Source organism: Arachis hypogaea, chromosome 4, assembly GCF_003086295.3.
Source record: "Arachis hypogaea cultivar Tifrunner chromosome 4, arahy.Tifrunner.gnm2.J5K5, whole genome shotgun sequence".
NCBI lineage: Eukaryota > Viridiplantae > Streptophyta > Magnoliopsida > Fabales > Fabaceae > Arachis > Arachis hypogaea.
In genome coordinates this window covers 54,365,070-54,377,946 of record NC_092039.1, presented here as the reverse complement: position 1 = coordinate 54,377,946, position 12,877 = coordinate 54,365,070, and the positions used below count along the sequence as shown (strand labels likewise).

Below are 12,877 nucleotides of genomic sequence, written 5' to 3'. Positions count from 1 at the left end.
GTGCGTAAGCAAAATCCCACACCTTTTCATATGGCAGGCAGTACCAGCAAGTGCACTGGGTCATCCAAGTAATACCTGAGCAAGTCAGGGTCGATCCCACGAGGATTGTGGCTTGAAGCAAGATTATGTTTTATCTTGCAGGTCTTAGTCAGGCGGAATCAGAAGGTTTAAGTTGGATAAACTTTGAATACTTTATATGTCATAAATGCTTGGATGCAATAATGGGAATAGGGTTGAGAGTTGGAGTTGCTTTGTCTTCTGAAGTAACTCTAGTACTACTACTGTCTTCTTTGTTTGTGAGTGATTTCTTCAATTGTAGGCTATATGTGATTGACACTAGTTTGAGCAGCTGCCAATACTCCTTTGGATCTGAACCCCAGGTTTAGTGTGGATCCATCTCTACTTGAGGGTGAAGCGCGTATTCTACTTTATGATCCTACTCAAAATGCCACAGACAAGGTCAGATCTTTCGGATCAGAGAATGCTGTATTTGGGTTCTAGCCTCTACCACAGAGACCCTAATCTCCTCAGAAATTGGCTGAATTGATGTCTCAAAATGTCCCCAACGAAGTCGCGGATTAACTGTCTGAGAGCTGTATATTCAAGCTGTTGTTCCTCACTTTCCGGTGAAAGACATGTTCTGAATCCAAGTAGATGTGGGTGTTTGTCAGGCACGTTCGTCTTAATGTGATGAATAGAGCTAATTGATTAGATCATCCTATTCACCACAATGAAGTACGAATAAATATCTTAGAATTAATCACACAAGGATCGAAGAAGAAACAATAGTATAGATAGAACTCAACATGGATCCTCCACTCAACCTAGGAGGTTTAGAAACTCATACTAAGGTAGAAAGGAATGGAAAAACGTGAATGATGAGAAAAGTGATGTAAGTTACATAGATTTAATCCCTTAAATACTAAACAAATGACTAGTAAGGGTGAAGCAGTCTATTTAGTGTTAAAATCCACTTCTTGGGCCTACTTGGTGAGTGTTTGGGCTGAGCTTTGATGAGATCCCATGCTATGAGGCTCCTTGGGTGTGGAATGGCAGCTAGGGGGTCCTTTCTGGGCCTTTGGACGTTGAGCTCTACTCTTTGGGCACAGGAAGCTGGCGTTGGACGCCAGTTTTGAGCCTTTTAATCTGAACCAAAGTATAGACTATTATATATTGCCGGTAAGCTCTGGAAGTCAACTTTCCATAGCCGTTAAGATAGTTTCATCTAAACTTCTTTAACTCCAGAAAAGCTCATCAAAATGCAGGCAGGTCAGATCAGGACAGTATCTGTAGTGCTTTCTATGTCTCTAAATTAAACTTCTGCTCCAACTCCTTAATTTTAGCAAGAAAATAGCTGAAACTATCCAAAAACACAAAAACTCATAGTAGAATCCAAAAATGTGAACTTAACACTAAAACCTGTAAAAACTTAATAAAAACTAAACAAAAACTACTAAAAACTATATGAAAGTGATGTCAAAAAGTATATAAAATATGCGTTGATCACATTCCTGAGCTATATGTCAGATCTCGATTTTCAAAAACTGTGCCAGGTGCTCTTGTGCTTTGTCTAAGTATTTCTTCATGTTGGAGTCTTTTGCTTGATAGAATCTGTTAACTTGTAAGGTTATTTCCTGAGAGCCATTGAACACTGTCAACTTTTCCGCCCTGACCTCTTTAGCCAGCTTCAAGCCAGCAAGTAAGGCTTCATATTCTCTTGATTGTTGGAAGCAGGACACTTGAACCTTAGTGATAGCTCAATCCAAGTTCTTTGATTATTTTCTAGAATGACGCCGGCCCCGCTGCTAGCTTTGTTAGATGATTCATCTACATATAGGATCCATATAGTGGGGTTTACCTGGCTTTCGGTGTATTCGACTGAGAAATTTGCAAAGTATTGAAATTTGATTGCTGTTTGAGTTTCATACTTTAAGTTGAACTGGAACAGTTTTACATCCCACTGTAACATCCGACCTGCCAAATCTGTCTTTTGCAAAATGCCTTTCATTGGTTGATTAGTACAGACTTTTATGGTTTGAGGCTGAAAGTAAGGTTGGAGCCTTTCGAGAGGTAAGAATAAGGGCATATGCAAACTTTTCTATCTTTTGGCAATTCAATTTTGCCCCTTCTAAGGCTTTGCTAACAAAATAGATGGGTTGTTGTCCTTTTTCCTCTTCTCAAACTAGGGCGGAGGCTATAGCTCGACTTGCCACTACTAAGTATAGTATGAGTTCCTCTCCCTTTACAAGGCAGGTAAGCATAGGCGGCTGGCCCAGCAAGGCTTTGAAATCTTGGAAGGCTTGCTCACATTCTTGTGTCCATTCAACCTGCTTCCCCTTTCTCAAAATTGAGTACAAGGGTATTGATTTTAGTGCTGACCCTGCTAGAAATTTGGATAAAGCTGCTAATCTCCCATTAGCTTGGGATCTACTCCAGGCATGTCGGATGCCTTCTAAGCGAAGAGATCGGAATTTTCTCTAAGCAGATTAATGAGCTTTGACTTCAACCCTTCCTCCATGTTTGCCCCTATGCTTGTTGTTTTTCGGGAAGATTTTCGATTTGTACTTCTTGTATTTTTCCTTTGGGTTGGGGGGTGTAAATTTTCCCGAGTTCGGATGCCACTAAGTTCAATGGTGTTTGTTTCTTTTCCTCCTAAGCTGCCTTTTAAATTAAGGCTCTCATTGTAACACTTCTGTGCCAACTTTTAATCTCCTTTAATGGTAGCAATTCCCTCTGCAGTGGGGAACTTCATACACAGATGGGGTGTTAAAACAACCGCAGTAAGTCGGTTTAGAATGGTCCGACCTATCAGGGTATTGTAGGTTGACGCAATGTCAACTACTATCTAACCAATGCTTAGCATCTTCGGTTTGACTCCCTTTCCAAAGATGGTATACAAAGAGACAAACCTAAGAGGCCGGATCAGAGTGTCTCTTAATCCAAAGAGATTGTCAGGATAGGCTTTAAGTTCCTTCTCTTCTAACCCGAGCTTATCGAAAGTAGTTTTGAACAATATGTTTGCCAAGCTACCTTGATCCACTAAAGTCCTATGGAGGTTTGTGTTAGCTAGGATTACTGTTATCACTATTGGATCATCATGACCAGGCATTATTCCATGGGCATTCTCCTTGGTGAATGAAATGGTGGGTAGGTCGTTTCTCGTGCTACTTTCCCTGACATGATATACTTCTTTCAAGTGCCTTTTCGGAATGACATCGAAATCCCCCCGCCAGCGAACCCTCCATTTATCATGTGTATATGCCACTCTGGGGAGAGGGGGATCTGAGGTGGACATTCTTGCCGTCCTCCTTCTTTATCATTCTTTCTTTTCCCTCGATCTTCAGACCGCTCAACCAGGTACCAATCCAATCGACCTTCTGGTGCACGAAATTTTGATCATCAACAATGGCGCCAAAACTTGGTAGCGCTCTCAAACGTGAATCACACTTAGTCACAACTCCACACAACTAACCAGCAAGTGCACTGGGTCATCCAAGTAATACCTTACGTGAGTAAGGGTCGATCCCACGGAGATTGTTGGGATAATAAATAAAACAAAAAATAAAGATAGAGTTACTCATGTAATTCAATGGTGGGAATTTCATATAAGTGTGTGGAGGTGCTTGTCCCAGTTGGATCTCTGCTTTCCTACTGTCTTCCTTCAATCCTTCTTATTCCTTTCCATGGTAAGCTGTATGTAGGGCATCATCGTTATCAATGGCTACATCCCATCCTCTCAGTGAAAAAGGTCCAAATGCTCTATCACGGCACAGCTAATCATCTGTCGGTTCTCGATCAAGTTGGAATAGAATCCCTTGATTCTTTTGCGTTTGTCATCATGCCCAACAATCGTGAGTTTGAAGCTCGTCACAGTCATTCAATCCTGGAATCCTACTCGGAACACCACAGACAAGGTTTAGACTTTCCGGATTCTCATGAATGCCGCCATCAATTCTAGCTTATACCACGAAGATTCTGATTAAGGAATCCAAGAGATATGCGCCCGGTCTAAGGTAGAATGGAAGTGGTTGTCTATCACGCGTTCATATGTGAGAATGATGATGAGTGTCACGGATCATCACATTCATCATGTTGAAGTGCAACGAATATCTTAGAATAAGAACAAGCGGAATTAAATAGAAAATATTAGTAATTGCATTGAAACTTGAGGTACAGCAGAGCTCCACACCCTGAATATATGGTGTGTAGAAACTCCACTGTTAAAAATACATAAGTGATGAAGGTCTAGGCATGGCTGAATGGCCAGCCCCCAAACGTGATCAAAAGATCAAAAAATACAATCAAAGACATTGAATACAATAGTAAAAAGTCCTATTTATACTAGACTAGCTACTAGGGTTTACAGAAGTAAGTAATTGATGTAGAAATCCACTTTCGGGGCCCACTTGGTGTGTGCTTGGGCTGAGCTTGAGCTTTACACATAAAGAGGCTTCTTTTGGAGTTGAACGCCAAGTTGTAACGTGTTTTTGGCGTTTAACTCTGGTTCGTGACGTGTTTCTGGCGTTTGACTCCAGAATGCAGCCTGGAACTGGCGTTGAGCGCCAGTTTACGTCATCTAATCACGAATAAAGTATGAACTATTATATATTGCTGGAAAGCTCTGGATGTCTACTTTCCAACGCTGTTAAGAGTGCGCCATTTAGAATTCTGTATCTCCAGAAAATCCATTTCGAGTGCAGAAAGTTCAGAATCCAACAACATCAGCAGTCCTTTGTCAGCCTTTTATCAGAGTTTTGCTCAGGTCCCTCAATTTCAGCTAGAAATTACCTGAAATGACAGAAAAACACACAAACTCATAGTAAAGTCCAGAAATGTGAATTTAGCATAAAAACTAATGAAAACATCCCTAAAAGTAGCTAGATCCTACTAAAAACTACATAAAAACAATGCCAAAAAGCGTATAAATTATTCGCTCATCACAACACCAAACTTAAATTGTTGCTTGTCCCCAAGCAACTGAAAATAAATTAGGATAAAAAAAGAGAATATACTATAAATCCCAAAATATCATTGAATATTAATTCTAATTAGATGAGCGGGACTTGTAGCTTTTTACCTCTGAACAGTTTTGGCATCTCACTTTTTCCCTTGAAGTTTAGAATGATTGGTATCTCTAGGGACTTAGAATTTCAGATAGTGTTATTGATTCTCCTAGTTATGTTTGTTGATTCTTGAACACAGCTACTTTTATGAGTCTTGGCCGTGGCCCTAACCATTTTGTTTTCCAGTATTACCACCGGATACATAAATGCCATAGACACATGACTGGGTGAACCTTTTCATATTGTGACTTAGCATTGCTAAAGTCCCCAGTTAGAGGTGTCTAGAGCTCTTAAGCACACTCTTTTTGCTTTGGATCACGACTTTAACCACTTAGTCTCAAGCTTTTCACTTGGACCTGCATGCCACAAGCACATGGTTAGGGACAGCTTGATTTAGCCGCTTAGGCCTGGATTTTATTTCCTTGGGCCCTCCTATCAATTGATGATCAAAGCCTTGGATCCTTTTTAGCCTTGCCTTTTAGTTTTAAGGGCTATTGGCTTTTTTTGCTTGCTTTTTCTTTTTTTTCTTTCTATTATTATTAATTTTTTTCACCATTTTTTTTCGCAAGCTTTTGCTTTTTCACTGCTTTTTCTTGCTTCAAGAATCAATTTTCATGATTTTTCAGATTATCAATAGCATTTCTCTTTGTTCATCATTCTTTCAAGAGCCAACAATTTTAACATTCATAAACAACAAGATCAAAATTATGCACTGTTCAAGCATTCATTCAGAAAACAAAAAGTATTGTCACCACATCAATATAATTAAACTAAATTCAAGGATAATTTCGAAATTCATGTACTTCTTGTTCTTTTGAATTAGAAATTTTTCATTTAAGAGAGGTGAAGAATTTATGGAATTATTCATAGCTTTAAGACATAGTTTTTAATTACTAATGATCATGTAATAAAGACACAAATATAAACATATAGCATAAAATCGAAAAAGCAGAGAAAAAAATAATAACAAGAAATGCTCTATTACTGAGCTATGGATTTCTTGATGAGGGAATTCCTCATGCTCTCTTGATGTGCAGTCAAATGCTCTATTACTGAGCTATGGATCCTTGAGATGAATCTCTCCATCTCCCATGACTCAAAGGTGGAAGCAATTGTCTTTCCTTTTTCTTCTTCTTTTTTTTTTGAGATTTCTTTGGCCTTAGGTGCCATCAATGGTTATGGAAAAGCAAAAAGCTATGCTTTTACCACACCAAACTTAGAATGTTGCTCGTCCTCGCGCAAAAGAAGAAAGAATAGAAGAAGAAGAAGAGATGTAGGAGAGGGAGAGATGTTTGTGTTTTGGCCATGTAAGGTGGGTTTGGGTGGGAAGAATGGATGGATGTGAGTGGTGAAGAGGTGATGGGGAAGAGAGATTGAAGTGATTGGTGAAGAAGAGAGAAGGTGAGTTGGGGTCGGTAGGGATCCTGTGGGGTCCACAGATCCTAAAGTGTCAAGGATTATCATCCATATACCTATGAGGCATGTAAAACGCCCTCTACATGCAATCTTGCCGTTTGAACGCCGAAGTGATGCATGTTCTGGGCGTTCAACGCCCAGCTGCAGCATGTTTCTGGCGTTGAACACCAGTTCCATGCTTGTTTCTGGCATTCAGCGCCAGCTCTCCTCAGGGTATATTCCTGGCATTTAAATGCCAGGATGCTGCTTGTTTCTGGCATTCAACGCCAGATCCATGCTCTGTTCTGGCGTTGAACGCCAGCCAGATGCTCCTTACTGGCATTTAAATGCCAGTAAGTCCTTCCTCCAGGGTGTGATTTTTCTTCTGCTGTTTTTGATTCTGTTTTTAATTTTAATATTTTTTTCGTGACTCTACATGATCATGAACCTAATAAAACATAAAAGAACAATAAAATAAAATTAGATAAAAATTGGGTTGCCTCCCAATAAGCGCTTCTTTATTGTCAATAGCTTGACAGTGGGGTCTCATGGAGCCTCATAGGTTATTAGGTCAATGTCGTAGACTCCCAACACCAAACTTAGAGTTTGGATGTGGGGATTCAACACAAAACTTAGAGTTTGGCTGTGGCCTCTCAACACCAAACTTAGAGTTTGATTTTAGGGGCTTTGTTTGACTCTGTACTGAGAAAAGCTTTTCATGCTTCCTCTCCATTGTTAAAGAAGAAGATCATTGAGCCTTAAACACAAGGTAGTCCCCATTCAATTGAAGGACTAATTCTCCTCTGTTAACATCTATCACAGCTCCTGCTGTGGCTAGGAAAGGTCTTCCAAGGATGATGCATTCATCCTCCTCCTTCCTAGTGTCTAAGATTATGAAATCAGCAGGGATGTAAAGGCCTTCAACCTTTACCTGTCCTCTACCAATCCATAAGCTTGTCTTACTGACTTGTCTACCAATTGTAATGAAAATATGGCAGGCTGTACCTCAATGATCATCAGCTTCTCCATTACAGAGAGTGGCATAAGATTTATGCTTGACCCCAGGTCACACAGAGCCTTTTCAAAGGTCATGGTGCCTATGGTACAGGGTATTAAGAATTTGTCAGGATCTTGTCTTTTTTGAGGTAAGGTTTGCTGAACCCATGTATCTAGTTCACTGATGAGCAAGGGAGATTCACCTTCCCAAGTCTCATTACCAAATAACTTGGCATTCAGCTTCATGATAGCTCCTAGATATTGAGTAACTTGCTCTCCAATTACATCTTCATCTTCTTCAGAGGAAGAATAGTCTTCAGAGCTCATGAATGGCAGAAGAAAGTTTAATGGGATCTCTATGGTCTCTATATGAGCCTCAGATTCTCTTGGGTCCTCAATAGGGAACTCCTTCTTGCTTGAGAGACGTCCCATGAGCTATTCCTCATTGGGATTCACGTCCTCTCCTTCCTCTCTAGGTTCGGCCATGTTGATTATATCTATGGCCTTGCACTCTCTTTTTGGATTCTCTTCAGTATTGCTTGGGAGAGTACTAGGAGGAGTTTCAGTGATTTTCTTACTCAGCTGGCCTACTTGTGCCTCCAGATTTCTGATGGAGGACCTTGTTTCACTCATGAAATTTAAAGTGGCCTTAGACAGATCAGAGACTAAATTTGCTAAGTTAGAGGTACTCTGTTCATAATTCTCTGTCTGTTGCTGAGAAGATGATGGATAAGGCTTGATAATACTGAGCCTATTTCTTCCACCATTATTAAAGCCTTGTTGAGGCTTTTGTTGATCCTTCCATGAGAAATTTGGATGATTTCTCCATGATGAATTATAGGTGTTTCCATAAGGTTCACCCATATAATTTACCTCTGCTATTGTAGGGTTCTCAGGATCATCGGCTTCTTCTTTAGAAGATGCCTCTTTAGTACTGTTGGATGCATTTTGCCATCCATTCAGACTTTGAGAAATCATGTTGACTTGCTAAGTTAAAATTTTGTTCTGAGCCAATATGGCATTCAGAGCATCAATTTCAAGAACTCCCTTCCTTTGAGGCGTCCCATTATTCACAAAATTCCTCTCAGAAGTGTACATGAACTGGTTATTTGCAACCATGTCAATAAGTTCTTGAGCTTCTTCAGGCGTTTTCTTTAGGTGAATGGATCCACCTGCAGAATGGTCTAGCGACATCTTAGAGAACTCAGATAGACCATAATAGATTATATCTATCATGGTCCATTTTGAAAACATGTCAGAAGGACATCTTTTGGTCATCTGCTTGTATCTTTCCCAAGCTTCATATAGGGATTCACCATCTTTTTGTTTGAAGGTCTGAACATCCACTCTAAGCTTGCTCAGCTTTTGAGGAGGAAAGAACTTAGCCAAGAAGGCCATGACCAACTTATCCCAAGAGTCCAGGCTATCTTTAGGTTGAGAGTCCAACCATGCTCTAGCTTTGTCACTTACAGCAAAAGGGAAAAGCATGAGCCTGTAGACTTCAGGATCTACTCCATTAGTCTTAACAGTCTCACAGATCTGCAAGAACTCAATTAAGAACTGGTAGGGATCTTCGGATGGAAGTCCATGAAACTTGCAGTTTTGTTACATTAGAGCAACTAATTGAGGTTTCAGCTCAAAATTGTTTGTTCCAGTGGCAGGAATTGAGATGTTTCTTCCATCAAACTTGGACGTAGGTGTAGTATAATCACCAATCATCCTTCTTGCATTATTGTTGTAGGGTTCGGCTGCCTCTCCTTTTCTTGTTCGAAAATTTTAGCAAGGTTGTCTTTGGATTGTTGTAATTTAGCTTCTCTTAGTTTTCTCTTCAGAGTCCTTTCAGGTTCAGGGTCAGCTTCAACAAGAATGCCTTTTTCCTTGTTCCTGCTCATATGAAAGAGAAGAGAACAAGAAAAGAAGAGAAGAGGAATTCTCTATGTCACAGTAAAGAGGTTCCTTATTGTTAGTAGAAGAAGAAAGGGAATAAAGAAAGGAGAATCCAAACAGAAGGGTGAGGATAGGGGTAGTGATTTGAGATGAAGAAAGGTGAAGAGAAGTGTTAGTAAATAAATAAATAAATAGAAGAAGAGGAGAGGGAAAGAATTGCGAAAATAATTTTTGAAAAGGAGTTAATAATTTTCGAGAATTAAGATAAGAAATAAAATTAAAATTAAAAATTGAAACAATTAATTAATTTAAGAATAAATTTGAAAAAAGGTGAGATATTTTCGAAAATTAGAGAGGGATAAGTAGTTAAGTTGTTTTGAAAAAGATAAGAAACAAACAAAAAGTTAGTTAGTTAATTGAAAAAGATTTGCAAATCAAATTTGAAAAGATAAGAAGATAAGGAGATAAGAAGTTAGAAAAGATATTTTAAAATCAAATTTTTGAAAAAAGATAAAATTTTGAAAAAAAAAAGATATGATATAAAAGATAAAATGAAAAGATATGATTAAAAAGATATGGTTAGAAAAGATTTAATTCTTAAAATTAAAATTAATTATTTAACTAACAAGAAACTAAAAGATAAAATTCTAGAATTTAAAGACTGAATCTTTCTTAACAAGAAAGTAACAAACTTCAAATTTTTGAACCAATCACATTACTTGTTAGTTAAGTTTCGAAAATTTTGAAATAAAATTAAGAAAAACATTTTGAAAAATAATTTTTGAAATTTTCAAAAATCATGAAAGAAAAATGAAAAAAGATTTGAATTTTGAAAAAGTTTTAAAAAGATAAGATTTTTAAAATTTGAAAATTTGACTTGACTTACAAGAAACAACTAATTTTAAAAATTTTTGACTAAGTCAACCCAAATTTTCAAAATGTTGAGAGAAAAAAGGAAAAGATATTTTTTTATTTTTGAATTTTTAATGATGAGAGAGAAAAACACAAATATGACCCAAAACATGAAAATTTTGGATCAAAACCAATGATGCATGCAAGAACACTATGAATGTCAAGATGAACACCAAGAGCACGTTGAAGATCATGATGAACATCAAGAACATATTTTTGAAAAATTTTTGATGCAAAGAAAACATGCAAGACACCAAACTTAGAAATCTTTAATGCTTAGACAATATGAATGCAAAGATGCACATGAAAAACAATAAAAGACACAAAACAAGAAAACATCAAGATCAAACAAGAAGACTTACCAAGAACAACTTGAAGATCATGAAGAACACTATGAATGCATGAATTTTCGAAAATTGCAAGAACAAAATGAATATGCAATTGACACCAAACTTAAAACATGACACAAGACTCAAATAAGAAACACAAAAATATTTTTTATTTTTATAATTTTATTATTTTTTTTGATTTTACTTTATATTTTTCGAAAAACATATAGGACAAAGGAAGTAATGAATTCAAAGTCCTCAATCAAAATCCCAGGAATCATACCAGGATAGTCTAAAGCTTGATGGCCAGCCAAGCTTCAGCATACCATTTTGAAACTCTAGAATTCATTCTTAAAAACTCTAAAGGATTTTTCGAAAATAGAGGGAGAAAATCTTTGAAAAATATTTTTGAAAATTTTTTGAAAAGAAAATAAAATAAAAAAAGAAAATTACCTAATCTGAGCATCAAGATGAACCGTTAGATGTCCAAACTCGAACAATCCCCGGCAACAGCGCCAAAAACTTGGTGGACGAAATTGTGATCATCAACAATGGCGCCAAAAACTTGGTAGCGCTCTCAAACGTGACTCACACTTAGTCACAACTCCGCACAACTAACCAGCAAGTGCATTGGGTCGTCCAAGTAATACCTTACGTGAGTAAGGGTCGATCCCACGGAGATTGTTGGTATGAAGCAAGCTATAGTCATCTTGTAAATCTCAGTTAGGCGGATAGTAAATGTTATGGAGTTTTCGAATAATAAATAAAACAGAAAATAAAGATAGAGTTACTCATGTAATTCAATGGTGGGAATTTCAGATAAGTGTGTGGAGGTGCTTGTCCCTGTTGGATCTCTGCTTTCCTACTGTCTTCCTTCAATCCTTCTTATTCCTTTCCATGGCAAGCTGTATGTAGGGCATCATCGTTGTCAATGGCTACATCACATCCTCTCAGTGAAAAAGGTCCAAATGCTTTGTCACGACACGGCTAATCATCTGTCAGTTCTCGATCATGTTGGAATAGAATCCCTAGATTCTTTTGCGTTTGTCATCACGCCCAACAACCGCGAGTTTAAAGCTCGTCACAGTCATTCAATCCCAGAATCCTACTCAGAATACCACAGACAAGGTTTAGACTTTCCGGATTCTCATGAATGCTGCCATCAATTCTAGCTTATACCACGAAGATTCTGATTAAGGAATCCAAGAGATATGCGCCCGGTCTAGGATAGAACGGAAGTGGTTGTCAGTCACGCGTTCATAGGTGAGAATGATGATGAGTGTCTCGGATCATCATATTCATCATGTTGAAGTGCAACGAATATCTTAGAATAAGAACAAGCGGAATTGAATAGAAAATAGTAGTAATTGCATTGAAACTTGAGGTACAGCAGAGCTCCACACCCTTAATCTATGGTGTGTAGAAACTCCACCGTTAAAAATACATAAGTGATGAAGGTCCAGGCATGGCTGAATGGCCAGTCCCCAAACGTGATCAAAAGATCAAAAAATACAATCAAAGACACTTAATACAATAGTAAAAAGTCCTATTTATACTAGACTAGCTACTAGAGTTTACAAAAGTAAGTAATTGATGCAGAAATCCACTTCCAGGACCCACTTGGTGTGTGCTTCAGCTGAGCTTGAGATTTACATGTGCAGAGGCTTCTTTTGGAGTTGAACGGCAAGTTGTAACGTGTTTTTGGCGTTCAACTCTGGTTCGTGGCGTGTTTCTGGCGTTTGACTCCAGAATGCAGCATGGAACTGGCGTTGAGCGCCAGTTTACGTCATCTAATCACAAAATCTATTATATATTTCTGGAAAGCTCTGTATGTCTACTTTCCAACACCGTTGAGAGCGTGCCATTTAGAGTTTTGTAGCACCAAAAAATCCATTTCGAGTGCAGGGAGGTCAGAATCGAACAGCATCAACAGTCCTTTGTCAGCCTTTTATCAGAGTTTTGCTCAGGTCCCTCAATTTCAGCCATAAATTACCTGAAATTACAGAAAAACACGCAAACTCATAGTAAAGTCCAGAAATATGAATTTAGCATAAAAACTAATGAAAACATCCCTAAAAGTAGCTAGATCCTACTAAAAACTACATAAAAACAATGCCAAAAAGCGTAGAAATTATCCGCTCATTACCTTCTCAAGCCAAATTTTCAATGACATTCTTCAGGTTGTATTAATCATTTATTGAATGCCCATAGAGCTTGTGGTATTCGTAATACTCATTTTGACTTCCAGCCTTCTTGTGTTTAATCAGATGAGGTGGTGGAAGTTTCTAAGTATGA

The 12,877-nt window shown here is 38.1% G+C and overlaps 1 non-coding gene across 1 annotated transcript; it reads left to right on the top strand.

Annotated features, from left to right (window-relative positions):
• The first annotated feature begins 8,706 nt into the window (after positions 1–8,706).
• Positions 8,707–8,810, top strand: LOC112799039 (small nucleolar RNA R71). Its single transcript, XR_003200628.1, has one exon. It is a non-coding gene; the product is annotated as a small nucleolar RNA R71 (small nucleolar RNA).
• The last annotated feature ends 4,067 nt before the right edge of the window (positions 8,811–12,877 follow it).